The following is a 16,154-nucleotide window of genomic DNA, read 5'->3' as shown; positions in this document are numbered from 1 at the left end:
TTAGACTCCGTGACATTTTCTCAACCCCAAAGCCAAAGTCCTTCCCTTCCCAAGGACAGACCACATAAGCTGAACACAGCAACTTTTGAACCAAAGAACTTTAGTGGAGGAAGAATTCGACTAAACCTTCTTTTTTACTTTGAAGCAAAGAAAACCAACGCTTGGAGAATTTGGAAGACTTTCATGAGTTCTTTTGTTTGTTTGTTTGTTCTTTTGTTCTTCATGGTAGGTTCTCACGGTAGCTCAGGCTGACCTGGAATTCACTATGTGGTCTTAGGATGGCCTTGAACTCACGGGGCGATCCTCTTACATCTGCCTCCCGAGTGCTGGGATTAAAGGCCTTCACCACCAAGCCAGACGGATGACTTCCAAACGTACTAACACCTCCCTCTCAGACAGATGAGGGGACCTACCTCTCTCCGGGGCACTGGACAAAAGTCAAGCCTCGTGAAAGTCCTGGCAAAGTCTCTATTAGGGTTCAGGATAATTTCTTCAATCTTATAAGCCTCCCCCACTTTCTTTCTTTTTGGTTTTTCAAGCTAGCGTCTCAGTCTAGTCCAAGCTGACCCAGAATTCACTATGTAGTCTCAGGGTGGCCTCGAACTCATGGTGATCCTCTGCCTCCTGAGTGCTGGGATTAAAGGCGTGCGCCACCATGCGTGGTTTATAAACCTCTTTGATGTTCATTTTCCTGTCAATAAGACCCTGAACCTGGGGGAGCTAGCGTGCCGAATTAGCAGCTGCTTGTCCTGGCTGGCTTCCGCTACATGGTGATGGGCTAGCCAGGCAGACACGGGCCACGCCAGCACTAGCCATCTTAAACACCTCGTGGATGCTTTCCGATAACCACACAAAGAAAGAGGCAGCTTTTCCCTCCAGATCCTGGGCACACAGCCCCAGACATTTTGTTATCACAGCTTGGGTAAACTCTAAATGATCCAGCAACCATTTCCACCCTGGCCAGAGGGAGAGCCCCTCCCCCAAGGGGCCTGGTAGAGCAACTCCTGTGGCTGGAGCTGAGAGACGGGACCACGATTGGTTCGAAGTTGTGACTGCCTCCCAAACAAATGGCTGCCTTGGTCCCAACACCCTTCCTGGGTTAGAGAAGCAGGCTGCCCAGGCTCGCTTCCTCCTGTGCTGCCTCCCAGCTGTTGCAGCGTTATGCCCATAAAAGGCTTCCCTCAAGCAGTCTTGCCTTGCCAATTTTCAGCAGTGTGAATTGAGCTGGAACAGGAAGAAAGCAATCTCAGAGTGGCATGATGGGAGAGACAATGGGACCTTCTCAGCAGCTGGTGACGGTGGCCGCAGGAGGCAGCGGCATCGATAGCCTTCCAGTCAGCAGGGCAAGCTGTAAAAACAGCAGGGCAGCCAACGGCTTGACAGTGTTAGAAGCTGGCCGTTTCCCTCAGGTGGCCCCCAGAGCAGCCTGGCAGGCACCCCGGATCCTAAGCAGCTTGGGTGCCTATCTCGCCCCACGCCCAAGCAGTCTTGGTGGAGCCAGGCACTCCAGGTAGCTCCGGAGCAGGAGCAGGTGCAGCAGAGCTGCGGAAGAGGTGAGGCCTCCGTTCCCTGGGAAGCTGAGCAGTTCCAATTCAGGGGCACAGCTGACTCCGGGGAGATGGGAGGCTGTCAGCAGGGCTGGGGAGATGGCTCAGTGGATAAATTGCTTATCACCCAAGCACCAAGACCAACACCCACCTAACAGCTGGGCATGGCAGTATGCAACTGTAACCCCAGGGCTGGAAGACCCCAGGACTTGCAGGCTAGCTAGATTAGCTGGAATCAGCAGGCTCCAGTTCTGTGATGAGAGGAGAGACCAAGTGGGATAGACAGCTGATGTCTATCTCTGGCTTTCACACACATGTGTATGTGTGTACTTGGACACACATGCGCCCACATACAAACTCATACACATGCACACGTTCACACACACCACCCAACACACATGTTTACAAACAAAAGTGGTGTACACCTTTAATCCCAGCACTCAGGAGGCAGAGGTAGGAGGATTGCTGTGAGTTCCAGACCACCCTGAGACTCCATAGTGAACTCCAGGTCAGCCTGGGCTAGAACAAGACCTTACTTCCAAAAAAACAACCCCTCCCCCCAAAAAAAAAGTGCTGTAAAGCAGCTAGAAAAGAGAAGCCATAGGTCTTGGCTCCAAAGAGCTGTGAAGTCGTTAGGGACCCCTGGGCCTCAGAGCCCAGGCAGAGGGTTGTGACACTGGTCACTAGCCGGCTGTAAAGGTCCCCACACCAGAGGCCTGCACAAGGACAGTGACCACAGAGAGTGCCACGCACTGCTGCTTGGGCCTGCCTTCTGCTGCCCCGGCTGCACTCAAGCGCGGAGGGAAAAGCCACTGAGACCAGCTTCTCCTGCCCACCCTTGACTTCCAGCCAGGTGCAGTGGCAGGACCCAGCCCACGGCCTGGTGGCAGCTTCTGTACACAACAGCTCCCACCTCTGACCTTTTCAGAATTCTTTATGTATACTGAATATATTTATTTTCTAAAAAACATTTTATTTTGTTTATTTGAGAGGGAGAGAGAATGGGTGCACCAGGGCCTCTAGCCACTGCAAATGAACTCCAGACACATGTGCCACCATGTGCATCTGGCTTAAGTGGGTACTGGGGAATCAAACCTGGGTCCTGAGACTTCATAGGCAAGTGTCTTAATTGCTAAGCCATCTCTCTAGTCCTTGAATAAATTTCTACGTTCTTAGATTTTCACTTAGTACAAGGGTGCATCAGATTCTTTCACTACATTAGTAAGAGGAGCTAGGCAGGAACAGGAAAGCAGCACCCTTCTGTTTTGGAGACAGAGCCTCTCTATGTAGCCCAGGCTAGTTTCAAACTTACTGTCCTGCCTCAGTCTCTGGATGCTGGGATTACAGGCTGCTTTATCACACCCAGCTAATACACATCTTTTAATGTATTTTCAGCATCCTAGCGTAATTTTCTCCAGAAAGAATGATCTGTGAAGCTGGGCGTGGTGGCAGCGCCTTTAATCCCAGCACTAGGGAGGCAGAGGGAGGATTGCCTTGAGTTTGAGGCCACCCAGGTCAGCCTGGGCTAGAGCAAGACCCTACCTTAAGAGAGAGAGAGAGAGAGAGAGAGAGAGAGAGAGAGAGAGAGAGAAGGAGAGGGAGAGAGGGAGAGAGGGAGGGAGAGAGGGAGGGAGAGAGGGAGGGAGAGAGGGAGGGAGAATATGATCTGTGGGAAGTGGCTGTAATAGGAAATTTGAATGTCAAATCCTTTTTTTTTTCCTTCTTTTGTCCATGCAAAATACACAGCTCTCACCTCGGGTTAAGAGAGTTTATTCTGGAACCACATATGAGTGAACATGGCTGGGTAACACAGATTCAGGTTGTCCCAAATTCCCTATTGCAATGTGTTAACAATTGTATGAAGGTTTATAGACATCAGGAGGTTGGGTAACAGCAAATTGTCTGTACGTGTGAGAGAGACAGAGGTGGGGGAATCTCTGCTATGGGCTTGTGATACTATCTGATGACATTCTTAGCTTTTGGGTTGGGGGAAGCTGGTGATCTGGCTGCACATTCCAAAGGTCTCAACTTGTGACCTGATAGTCACCAGGATGTTAGGTCAGACGTAGGCTCGGCACAAAATGGTTATTAAGAGGTGAAAGGTAGCCCACGGCAATATGGCTCTGAACCCGGTTCCCTTATCACAGGGGTTTCATCAGTCCACTTAGCCTCGTTCTGTCCAGGTGCATGAGGACTTCCTCAGGAACTTTGGTTCACTCTCTCTCTCTTGTCTTCTTTGAGACAGAAAGTCACTCATATAGCAAGTACAGAGAGGCTCCGAACTTGGTATAGTGGAGGGTGACCTTGAACTTCCGATTCTCCTCCTTCCACCATCCAGTTGATGGGATTACAGCTGGGCCCGACCATGCCAAGGCCTGTAGGTTTTTGTTTATTTATTTATTTAGTTTTCGAGGTAGGGTCTCACTCTAGCTCAGGCTGACCTGGAACTCACTCTGTAGTCCGAAAGTGACCTCGAGCTCAGTTATTCTCCCTCTGCCTTCACAGTGCTGAGATTAAAGGCATTTGCCACCTAAGCTCCAGCAAGGACCACCATCTTAAAAAAAAAAAAGTTTTAAACTTTACTTTTAATTAAAACATATGTTTTATTTACTTGTAAGCAGATAAGAGAAAATGGGCGAGCCAGGGACTCCAGCCACTGCAAATGAACTCCAGATGTATGCTCCACTTTGTGCATCTAGCTTACGTGGGTGCTGGGGAATCGAACCCGTGTCATTAGGCTCTGGAGGCAAGCACCTTAACTGCTGAGACATATCTCCAACCCCCAACATCTTTTAACATCACTTTCCTACTGGTTATTTTTCTTTGAGGAGACTCACCCCCCTCCCCTGGTCTCGGATGGTCACTAAATAAACATTTGCACAACGACCTGGAGTGTCATGACACCCTTCGATAAAAATCTGAGGACAACTTTTAAATAAGAACACAGCCTGCCCTCGCCTAGGTTAAACAAATCGAATGGAAACGATTTGTTCAGACAGGAGCATCCAATAGACAGACGCAGGCCCGGCGCGCAGCGCGGACTCCTTGGCAGACTCTGCTCAGAGAGGAGCCAGGACTGCGCGCCAAGCCAGGCGGGAGGGGCGCGGCCGCAGACGCGCCGGGGTCCGGAGAAGCCCAGCGGGCTCCGGTCCGCCTCCCTCCCCGGGGGACCCCGCTTCCCGTGCGGGGAGGAGCGGAGGTGACCCCGGCCCGCGCAAGGGCCCGAGGGAGCGGGGAGATCCGCCGGGGTCTGGTCCCCACGGGCATCACCTTCCCTCCCTCCGTGCGGAAACGTCCCCACGGGTCCTCCTTCCACCCTCGCCGTCTCCCGGGGACCGGGGGCGATGGCCCGCCGCGGGGCGAGCATCCTCCGAGCCGGCGTCCCCGGCCTCCCCCCCCCCCCCCGGGGCGGGTGCAGCTCCCTGCGGGGAGGAGGAGGGAGGAGAGCACACTCCACATGCACATATACCCACGAGCACACCGCATCTGGGCCGGGGCCGCCACCCTCCGCCGGGGTCCTTCCCGGCCCTCCGCGGGCTTCCGGGCCTCCGGCGCGGGGCGGGGCGCGCTCCAGATGTGGCCCGGGGCGGGGCGGCACTCCAGATGTGGCCCGGGGCGGGGCGCGCTCCAGATGTGGCCCGGGGCGGGGCGGCGCTCCAGATGTGGCCCGGGGCGCGTGGGAGGACCGGGGACTTTTCCTCGGGGCGGGGCCCTCCTGGCCTTCCTCATCACCGCCCAGTGGAAACGTCTGCAGGCCTGACACCGGCTGGTTCTGGGGAGTTTCTCAAACCATCGCTGGGGATGATAAAAAAGAAAAAGCCCCCTTCTTGGGCAGGCGCCGCGGGCGGAGCTGGGTGGGCTGCAGAGCCGGCGCGGCAGGCCTGCGCCCCAACAGCTGTGCCTGGAAGCCGGGGGTGGGGGGGGTGGGGGGGAGCCTGGGCGCCCCGCAGTTCTAGGGAGCCCTGTGACTCCATCCCCCTGGAATGTGCCTGGAATCACAATGGGACTTGAAAGGGTTTCCGGCCGCCGTATCTGGTGCAGGCCGGCCCTGAGGTCGGCCCTTGGCGGCCCGCCGAGGGGAGCAGTGTTGCCTAATGCTGGGCCGCAGCGCCGGCGGGGTGGACAAAAATAGTCCGAGCATCTGGTTTAAATCCACCAAAAAGCATTTCAAGCGGCTTAATCCTACATCCTCAGCACCGGCAGAACAGGACCAGCCAGATAGATACCGGGCACTTTTTTCTTTTAACGTAACACTTCTGTAATAGACCCAATCACATTTGACAGCCGGGATTTCTGTGTCCCAACGTACAAGTGGCCTTAGTTTATAGATATTGCAAATTTAACTTCCTTTTCTGAGCTTCTGGGTGGGCATGTGCTCCACTATATTCGCGATACCCTTTTCTTTTTGTATGCAGCCCCAAAAAAAAAAAAAAAACAAGTATCTAAGACCAACATATGGGTTGCTTACATACTAAATATATAACTACATTTCCCTCAGCGCCCTGCTCAGAATTCCAAAGGCGAGTTGGAACAAAAGGGAAACGTGTTTGAGTGTAATGGGTGAACTTGTGCCAAGAATTACAGTCACAGGGTAAATAACCTTGTTTTCTCCTTGGGCAGTGGCCGCTAACAGCCCCCTCCCCCTTCTTGGAAGGGGGCCATCCGTCTGCTGGAGGGTGCTGCTAATTAGAGAGAGCCCATAAACCTCTTTGTCAGCGAGGGCATGTGACCTTCAAGGCTAACAATAAAAGCCGGGAGCGGCGGGCTGCGCCCAGCACCCAGCGCCCTGCGCCAGGCCGCCCTGAAGAGGAGCAGGAGGAAGGCCAGGTTCCTGGCGGACTCCAGGCCGCTGAGAGCGCCAGGGTTTGCAGAGGGCTCAGGAGGCAGCAGTCAGTCCTTGCTGCTGGGTCTCAAGTCTCCTTAGAGGCCCTCGGGGGAGAGAAACCCTTTCAAGGGCAATCATTAGTCCTGTTTCTCTGCAAGGTTTTGTTTTCTGATGCCCCCTCCCCATGCCTTACCCACCCACCTGACCTGAGCCGCAGTCCTCGGGCCCTCTACGGACTATGGAGTCCTTTGTCTTGTGCTCACAGAACACTCACGTGGGCCACCAGGAGCAAGTAAAAGCCAAGGAGGTTTATTGAGAAAAAAGGGGAGAAGGCCCCCAAATGTCGGGGCCAGCACCCAGAGAAGAGAGGAAGGAAGAAGTGAGTGCTTTCTGAGGTAGAGGAGTGGGCAGGCTGAACAGTGAGGAGCCAAGGGGGGCTCCTGGGGCGCATTTGGGCTTCATCGAGGGGGCGGTGGGCCAGGTGCGGGATTAACTACGACTTTAGCCTGGGTATCTGTCACCCACTCCCCACCCCTCCATCTAGGGAGACAAGAGGTGGGCTTCGTCCTCTGATTTCCTGCCAGCGTCTGCCCACCTTCAGTCTCTTAATTCTACACTTTGACTTATTGTGCGGCAAACACCATACTTCGCCTGCACATTGCCCTGGTATTAGATATTAAAATTTTTTTGCAGGTATCTTCTCAGAATGTGGGAAAATAGGGGTTCTGTCTTCCCACCCTTGTCTAACTTCCCTCCCTGGGAGCCTCTTGCAAGCTTTCATTTTGTACACCATGTCGTAAACTATAAATGCTACAGTTCTACTTTCCTAGAACAGAGCATATGTTAACTGTCGCCTGCTCTAGACCGCCCCTCCCCCGCACTCCCTTTCCACTTAAAGACCGAGTAAAGTTAATCCCCTGTGTAAAGAGGCATCAGACCTTCGCGTGTTTTATTAGCTGAAACCCACTGTGGAACAACACCAGGAATTCCTCATGTCGTGAACAGAGCACATAAAAGCGTTTACAAGGTGCGGGCCGAGGGGAGGACGCAGGGAACAAACGGTGGTGGGCGGGCAAGCGGGAAGGAAGCTCTTCCTGGCAGGATGCTCCTCCCCTTGGTCCGCATCCTCTCCTCAGTCTCTTCCTGCCTGTCTCAGCCAAATAACTGAGGGCGAGTCAATGATTTCTCTTTTTTTCCTATTCAACTTAAAAGCATTCTCTCTGCTTACTGAGGCTACTCTGGGGCCAATTCTACTGCTAAACTCAACAGTTGATTCTGTTTGATCTTCTGAGGAATATCTGAAAGTTTGATATAATGTATACCAAGAATCATTTCCAGGCTCCCTTTATTTTTAGAATCATGTGTTTGTTGGAGATAATTAGGCACAATGGAATTAACAGGAATCTGAAGCCAACAACGATAGGACTCCATCATTACAGAGCCCAGAGCTCTGTTTACACAGTAGGGATGGTATTTCTTCCCGAAGGGTGAAAGCAGACGTTTCTATGCTTACTTAGCACAGTGATGTTAGGGGCACCGACAGCCTTTGAGGTGCACGTTGCAGTTACTTCTCATGGCTGGGACAAACACCCGGCTAGAAGCAGCTGCCGGGAGAAAAGGGTTCAATTCAGGATTGCAGACTACAGGGGACGCTTCGCCACACATCTATAGCACAGAGACAGCAGCAGGGGCCAGCTGGCACAAGCTGACTTCGAACACACACCTTTCGGGTACACTCCAGATCTGTCCTCACTGACACACCACCTCTATCAGAGTTTTGCCTGCTGAACACTAAGTAGGATCCTTAATCAAAAATACCTGAGACGGGCTGGAGGGTTAAGGCGGTTAGCAGTTGAGGCGTTTGCCTGCAAAGCCAAAGGACCCAGGTTTGATTCCCCAGGACCCACGCTAACCAGATGCACAAGGGGGGAGTTTGTTTGCAGTGGTTGGAGGCCCTGGTGTGCCCATTCTCTTTCTCTGTCAAATAAATAAATAAACAAATAATACCTGAAGATGGGCGTGGTGACCCACGCCTTTAATCCCAGCACTTGGGAAGCAGAGGTAGGAGGATCACTGAGTTCAAGGCCACTCTAGACTCCATAGTGAATTCCAGGTCAGCCTGGGCCAGAGTGAGACCCTACCTCAAAAAAAAAACCAAAAAAACAAAACAAAAAAACAACCCAAGACTATGGGGGCCATTTACATTGAAATCACCACAGTGTGATCATTGTTTTCCCAAATAAACTCTGCGGTGCAATAAATACTCCCTTTCTTTGTTAGATAAGATTCAGGATTTTTGGTTTCCACACATTAAGTAAGTCAAGTGGCTTTACATTTTGGGGTGGAGTTTCCTTTGGAACTAAAAAAGAAAAATTAGTTCTTTGCAAACAGAGGGAGAGAGAGAGAGAGAAAGTGAAAGGGAGGGGATGGGTGCCCGGGGCCTCTTGCCACTGCAAACGACCTCCCACGAGCCACATTATCTGTCTGGCTTTATGTGGTGTGGTGGTTTGATTCAGGCGTCCCCCATAAACTCAGGTGTTCTGAATGCTACGTCCCCAGCTGATGGAGATTTGGGAATTAAAGCCTCCAGGAGGCAGTGTATTGTTGGGGGCGGGCTTATGGGTGTTATAGCCAGTTTCCCCTTGCCAGTGTTTGGCACACTCTCCTGTTGCCCTTGTCCACCTTATGTTGGCCAGGGGGTGATGTCCACCCTCTGCTCATGCCATCGTTTTCCCTGCCATCATAGAGCTTTTCCCTCTAGCCTATAAGCCAAAATATACCTCTTTTTCCCCACCAGCTGCTCATGGTTGGGTGATTTCTACCAGCAATGTGAACCTGACTGCAACAGTAAAGTGGTACCGAGGTGAGGTTGCTAATAGACACCTGACTATGTGGCTTTGGCCTTTTGGAGCTGATTTTCAAGAGGAATGAGGGAGGATTTGAAACCTTGGCCTCAGAGACGCCTTGCAGTGCTGTAAGTACAGCTTGATGGACTGTTCTGGGTCTGAGCTGAAAGACCTGAATGCAGTAAGAACTATGGACTGTGAGGTTTGGCTTATGAGGGTGAGAAAGAGCTTTGCTTGGACTGACTGGGCTAGAAGCAGTTTGTGTGAGAAGCTTGCTCTTATGCCTGTGTCCTGAGAAGCTGTGCAGGGCTGCTTTGCGTAGTTACGGAGTAATATGAGCAGAGGGTTATGGCGCCAAAAGAAAGCTTTGGGCCCAAACTGCAGCCTGATTACAACTTTTGAGACTGGACCAGCTGACCTGCGCTGGGGCAGCAGGAAGAATGTAGACTCCTTTGAAGGGGTCTGAGTGCTCAAGAAGTGTCCTGTTCTTCAAAGTCTGCTTTATTCCCCCCTGGATTAACAAATTGGCACCCTTCCTGATATTGTGGAGTATAAGAAATGCAGGAAAGACAGGGTCATTGAGTTTGCAACACAATGTTGTGTTTTGGAAATGGCCATGGGCAGTATGAAGCAGGTCTGCATGGAGACCCCATGGGGCCATGAGGATGAACCGTGGCTTGCAGTGGAGACCCAGTGGAGACGCCGGGACCACGAGATGGCTGCTCAGCAGGGCTGCCGGACCGATGAAGTTTTCCAGGACTGTGAGTAGCCTACCTGGAGGGCCAGAATTGGAATGCCAGAGACTTGTTGCTGGTTAGAATTATTGGACTTGGAGATTTGTCACTGGCTAGAATTGTTGGACTTGAAGCTACAGAGTTTGATGTTTGCCCTGGTTGTTTTAAATCTTGTATTGTATTGGTTGAATATTTCTTTGCTATGACCAATGTCATCTTTTGCAGTGTGAATGTTTATTCTGTGTCATTATGGGTTTTAAAAAAATATTTTATTTTTATTTATTTGACAGAGAATGGGGGGTGGGAGAGAACGGGCATGCCAGGGCCTCCAGCCACCACAAACAAACTCCAGATGCATGCACACCCTTATACATCTGGCTAACGTTGGTCCTGGGGAATTGAACCTGGGCTCTTTGGTTTTGCAGGCAAATAAAATACCTTAACTGCTAAGCCATCCCTCCAGCCCCATAATGGTTTTTTTGAGGTTATTTTTTGGTATTATGGCTCAGTTAAAAGACCTTGGATTATGGGGATGTATGAACATCACTGGGATTATTAAAAAACATGGGGACTTTTAAAGTTGGACCGAGTGTATTGCATTTTACATCGTGGATGGTTATTAGTTTATGGGGGCCAGGGGCGGAATGTGGTGGTTTGATTCAGGTATCCCCCACAAACTTAAGTGTTCTGAATGCTGATGGAGATTTGGGAATTAACACCTCCTGGAGGGAGTGTAATGTTGGGGCCACGCTTATGGGTATTATTGCCAGTTTCCCCTTGCCAGTGTTTGGCACACTCTCCTGTTCCTATTGTCTACCTTATGTGGGCCAGATGTCTACCCTCTGCTCATGCTATCATTTTCCCCTGCCATCGTGAAGCTTCCCCTCGAGCCTATCAGCCAAAATAAACCTCTTTTCCCCACAAGCTGCTCTTGGTTGGGTGATTTCTACCAGCAATGCGAACCGGACTGCAACATGTGGGTCCTGGGGATTTGAACCCAGGTCATAGGCTTTGCAAGCAAGTGCCTCTAACCACTCAGCCCTCTCTTTAGGCCCTCTTCTGGAATTTAAATTTTAAGATATGGTGATGGTTAATTTATGTGTGGCACCCAAACATTTGATTTAACACTAGTCTAGAGGTCTTTTTTCTTTTCTTTCTTTCCTGCTCCCCTCTTCCTCCCGAGCTACCTTGAGAATTATGAGCTTGCCAGCCTTCACGATCATATGAGCCAATTCCTTAAATACCAGTTAGTGTCCTTCTTTCCAGTTATAAATAGTCGTGCTCCTCTGTTAAACCCTGACTCATCTACATACCTACTACCATGGATTCCTGGCACAAGCATGCTCTTGCGTAGCTCTCAAGTTCACAGGAGCTGAAAGGAGGCTTGGCACTGATGAGGGGAAGATCCCACACTTCACCGATCTATCTTGTAAAGTCTGAGACAGCGCCATGTCATAACAGGAGGACTCAGCCAGACAGCAGGGCCAGGCTTCACCAGCCCCTCCCCCTCACCCCTCCATCTCAGCAGCCGGAAGGAAGAACATGCTCTCCTCTGAGCTGCTGTGCCCCGACCGCCTCTGCTGGTCTGCACGTCCATCCTCCTCACACACAGCCTCTTCCTGCTGTCCAGTAGTGTCCACCAAAGGGACCGGCTGAAACAAACGCACTGGCCTTACGGAGTACTCATCGTTAAATGTCCTTGTTTAAAACTGCAAGGCCAGCCTGCGTGGTGGAGCATGCCTCTAATCCCAGCACTCGGGAGGCAGAGCCTCGCTGTGAATTTGAGGCCAGCCTGAGACTACGTGGTCATTTCTAAATCTGCCTGGGCTAGGGCGAGAACCTACCTCAGGAAAAAAATGATGCCTGGAGTACTCCAGGTGAGAGTTGATGATGGCCTAAATTAAGCCAGGAGACGAGTGTGAAGTGGTCACACTCTGAACATGCTTTGGAAGGCCATTGGATCTATAGATTGGCTCAATGTTAGTAAAGGAGGGCTGGGGAGACGGCTCACTGGCTAAAGGCCCTTGCTTGCAAAGCCTGTTGGCCTTGGTTCAATTCCCAAACCAGATGTACAAAGTGACACATGCATTTGGAGTTTGTTTGTAGCTCAGGTGTGCCCATTCTCTCTTAAGTAAATTAAAATTTTTTCTTTTTCTTTTTCTTTTCTTTTTTTACCCCTAGGTAGGGTCTATAGCCCAGGCTGACCCGGAATTCACTAGAAAGTCTCAGGGTGGCCTTGAACTCAGTGCAATCCTCCTACCTCTGCCTCCCAAGTGCTAGGACTAAAGGTGTGCACCACCACTCCTGGCTCTAAAAGTATTTTTAGAATATAAATATAATGGTAAAAGAAAGGTAACCAAGTATTAAAACATATATGTATCTGTCTCAAGGGAATCAAATGAATTATTCAGGAACCTATTAGAAATCCTAGATTAATCTAAATGTTGATTTAATAATTCACTTTAAAAATTGCTACCTTTTTGAATGCAGGCTTTGTGCAGACAGACTGGGCAATCAGTGGACATTACTGAATGTAAAAAGCTGAGGCTAATCTGATCTGCACAACGTGCCACAGTTTCCCCCTTTCTCTTTTCTCCTTCCCCTTTCTCAGAATGGGTCTGTCAGGTAGACGAAGACAAACGAGGCCATTTTCCCGTTCTGCTGAGCACAGCCCTTCAATAACTACAGTCACCAACATCATTAATTTCGTGCTCTAAGACTTCAAGGATCAGGCTGCTTAAAGACAAATGCTTGTCCTGGTTTGATTCCCCAGTACCCAGGTCAAGTCAAGATGCACATGCGTCTGGAATTCGCTTGCAGTGGCAGGAGGTGTGGCGAATCTCCAATAGCGGCTAGACCGTGAGGACGGGGTGTCAGGGGTAGAGGACTGCGAACAAGGAGTCTACCTCTGATATGACCTCGGTTTCATGAGTTTCTTTTCTTTGTGAAAGTGTTTTTATTTATTCATTTTTATTAGAAAGAGAGAATATGGTGATTCCAGGGCCCCTTGCTGCTATAAACAAACTGCAGACACAGGAACCACTTTGTTTGGCTTCCTCTACGCGGGTACTGGGCTGGCAGGCTTTGCAAACAAGTACCTTTAACCACTGAGCCCTTTTTCCCAGCTCTGAATTTCTCTCTTAATTAAAAAAAAATATTTACTTATTTGAGAGAGAGAGAGAGAGAGAGAGAGAGAATGAGAATGGGCATGTCAGGGCCTCTAGGCACTGCAAACAAAGTCCAGATGCTTGTGCCGCCACCTTGTGCATCTGGCTTTAAAGTGGGTACCGGAGAATCAAACCTGGGTCTTTTGGCTTTGCAGGCAGGCACTTTAACCACCAAACCACCTATCTTTCCAGCCCTGAAGCTCTCATTTTTAAGAACTGTGAGTAAGAGGCTGGAGAGATGGCTCAGGGGCTGAAAGCATCTGCTGGGCAAGCCTTCCAGCTTGAGTTCGGGTCGCCAGAACCTGCGCAAAGCTGGGTGGCACGGCTCTGGCTGCAATCCAGCATGCCCAGGGCAAGCAGGGCAGGCAGAGGCAGGACCATCCCTGGAAGCTCGGGGGCCAGTAAGCCTGGCCTACGTAGCAGGGAACAAGGCAGACCTTGCCTCCATAAGGGGGAAGGTGAGGACGGGCTTGTCCTCGGACCTCCACATGCATGCCCGCGCTCACAGGGAGCCGCACACGCAGGTTAACAACAAGAACAGTGAGCCATTTCAAGGGCAAGTAGAGCCTGAGGCCAGACCAATCGCCTTGCGAAACAGTTTGCAGATTGATTCTGTTCTGAACTTTCATCTGAATTTCTAACCTTGTTTGATAATCACAAGGATATAATGGAAATAAAACCCCACTTCCAACACTCTCTGGAGCACTTTCACATATATTACATACCATAATGAAGCAACACAGGAAACTTTCTTAAACATAGGATTTGTCTGTGAAGCTTAAATGTGAGGTAGACAGATGCCTGACTTTCAAACAGATGGGACCCCAGAACATTTCCAGGCTACATGAATCTCAATTTTCTGTTACACTTTATGCCTGAGACAGCTAACCAGTCAGTCGATGGCAAGGGTTTTTACACTCATTGTTTTCCTATCCTCCCTAACATCCAGTTTAGCAATTCACTCAACCTTCTGAGTCCCTGTGGATGAGACTGTAGATAGATACACAACCCTGGGCGTGGTGGAGCACACCTTTAATCCTAGTACTTGGGAGGCAGAGGTAGGAGGGTTGCCATGAATTCGAGGTCACCCTGGACTACATAGTGAATTCCATGTCAGCCTGGGCTAGAGCGAGACCCTACGTCAAAAAATAAAAACAAACAAACAAACAAAAAAGAATGGATACAATATTTATAATTTGTTGCATGAACATGAATCTTGAGTGCATGTATATGTTGTTTACGACTTAAGATATATCAGCTCATGGAATCTGACATCTGTATTCTGATATAAGAAAAGAAATATAGAGCTGGGCATGGTGGTGCATGCCTTTAATCCCAGCACTTGGGAGGCACAGGTAGGATTGCTATGGGTTCAAAGCCAGCCTGGCATTATACAGTAAGTTTCAGGTCAGCCTAGACTAGAGTGAGACCTTACCTGAGGGGGGGAGGGGAAGAAAAAGAAATACAAGCTTGATTGGTTAAGTGCTTGTCTTGAAAGCACGTGGTTCTGAGTTAGATCAGTCATCAGAGACCATAAAATGCGGGTGTGGGGAGGCACAGGCAGGAGCATTCCCAGGGCTCACAGGCTAGTCAGTCTAGGGGAATTGGCTCCAGGTAGTGAGACCCTTTCTCAAACAAGGTGGGTAAAAGTGGGCAGGGTGATGCCTGCCTTCACCCCAGCACTCAGGAGGCTGACGTAGGCAGAGAGCAATGAGTTCCAGGCCAAGCCGGGCTACAGTGTGGCCCTGCCTCAAAAAAACAAAAACAAAAAAATAAAAATAAAAAGGGGCTGTAGAGGGCTGGAGAGATGGCTTAGCGGTTAAGCGCTTGCCTGCGAAGCCTAAGGACCCCGGTTCAAGGCTCGGTTCCCCAGGTCCCACGTTAGCCAGATGCACAAGGGGGTGCACGCGTCTGGAGTTCGTTTGCAGTGGCTGGAAGCCCTGGTGCGCCCATTCTCTCTCTCTCCCTCTATCTGTTTTTCTCCCTGTGTCTGTCGCTCTCAAATAAATAAATAAAATATGAACAAAAAATATTTTTTAAAAAAAAGGGTCTGTAGAGTTGGCTCAGCAGTTAAAAGCTTTTGCTTACAAGTTCTGAAGCCTGGGTTCAATTCCCCAGTACCTACATCACGCCAGATGTTCAGAGTGGCGCATGCATCTGCAGTTTGTTTGCAGTGGCAGGAGGCCCTGGCATACACATATTCTTTCTCTCTCTCAAATAAATAAATTTTAAAAAAGGTGACAGTACCTGAGAACAATACCCAACACACGTATTTGCACACCTTTGAGTGTGTAACTGCACACATATGAATATGCACATACATTCACACATGCAAAAAAAGAAAATACAAACCGTCAGTGATATGATTAGTTTATTTATTTTAAAATTTCCAAAAATACCCTTGCAAAATCACCCACATACTGGGCTTTATTAAAGATAGCCTTTACAAAGAGATTAAAATTTGTAAAACTATTTTCTCTGAGCTATTAAAGCACACTGGTATAAAAGCTAAGAGAGCAAGCTAAGTTGTGGTCAGTGTCTCACGGGTTAGGCTGTGTCTGCAGTACAGCTCCAAAAGGCTAAGTCTTAAAGCAGTTCAGGGAAAAAGTTGATAATTTTTTCTTCTGTAAAGCTTTAATCATATATGATGTTTACTTAGAAAAATATACTGCCAATCACCAAACAATGATCTTCTCAAAACTGAGTCAACTGCGTCACAAGTATATCAACCTACAAAGAAGACCTAGGAAATTACTTTTAACTCTATATTAGCTCCTTAGTTTTCTTTCTTTCTTCCTTTTTTTTTTTTTTTTTTTTTTGTTTTTTTGAGGTAGGGTTTTGCTCTAACCCAGGCTGACCTGGAATTTACTATGTAGTCCCAGGGTGGCCTTGAACTTACAGTGATCCTCCTACCTCTGCCTCCCAAGTGCTGGGATTAAAGGTGTGGGCCACCACGCCCGGCAAGCTCCTTAGTTTTCTTGATAAACGATATTAAATGTGAATCTAGGCTTTTCCAATTAAAAAAATTACTTGTG

At 49.5% G+C, this 16,154-nt stretch overlaps 1 long non-coding RNA gene across 1 annotated transcript; it reads right to left on the bottom strand.

The window, feature by feature from the left end:
* Window positions 1–3,301: 3,301 nt before the first annotated feature.
* On the bottom strand, window positions 3,302–5,110 carry LOC123455806. Its single transcript, XR_006634150.1, has 2 exons — window positions 5,021–5,110; window positions 3,302–4,101 (listed from the first exon to the last, which is right to left on the bottom strand). It is a non-coding gene; the product is annotated as an uncharacterized LOC123455806 (long non-coding RNA).
* Between the last annotated feature and the right edge of the window lie 11,044 nt (window positions 5,111–16,154).

Source organism: Jaculus jaculus, chromosome 18, assembly GCF_020740685.1.
Source record: "Jaculus jaculus isolate mJacJac1 chromosome 18, mJacJac1.mat.Y.cur, whole genome shotgun sequence".
NCBI classification, from domain to species: Eukaryota; Metazoa; Chordata; class Mammalia; order Rodentia; family Dipodidae; genus Jaculus; species Jaculus jaculus.
Note: the sequence above shows the minus strand (reverse complement) of the source record. Positions and strands in the feature narration are given on the sequence as shown.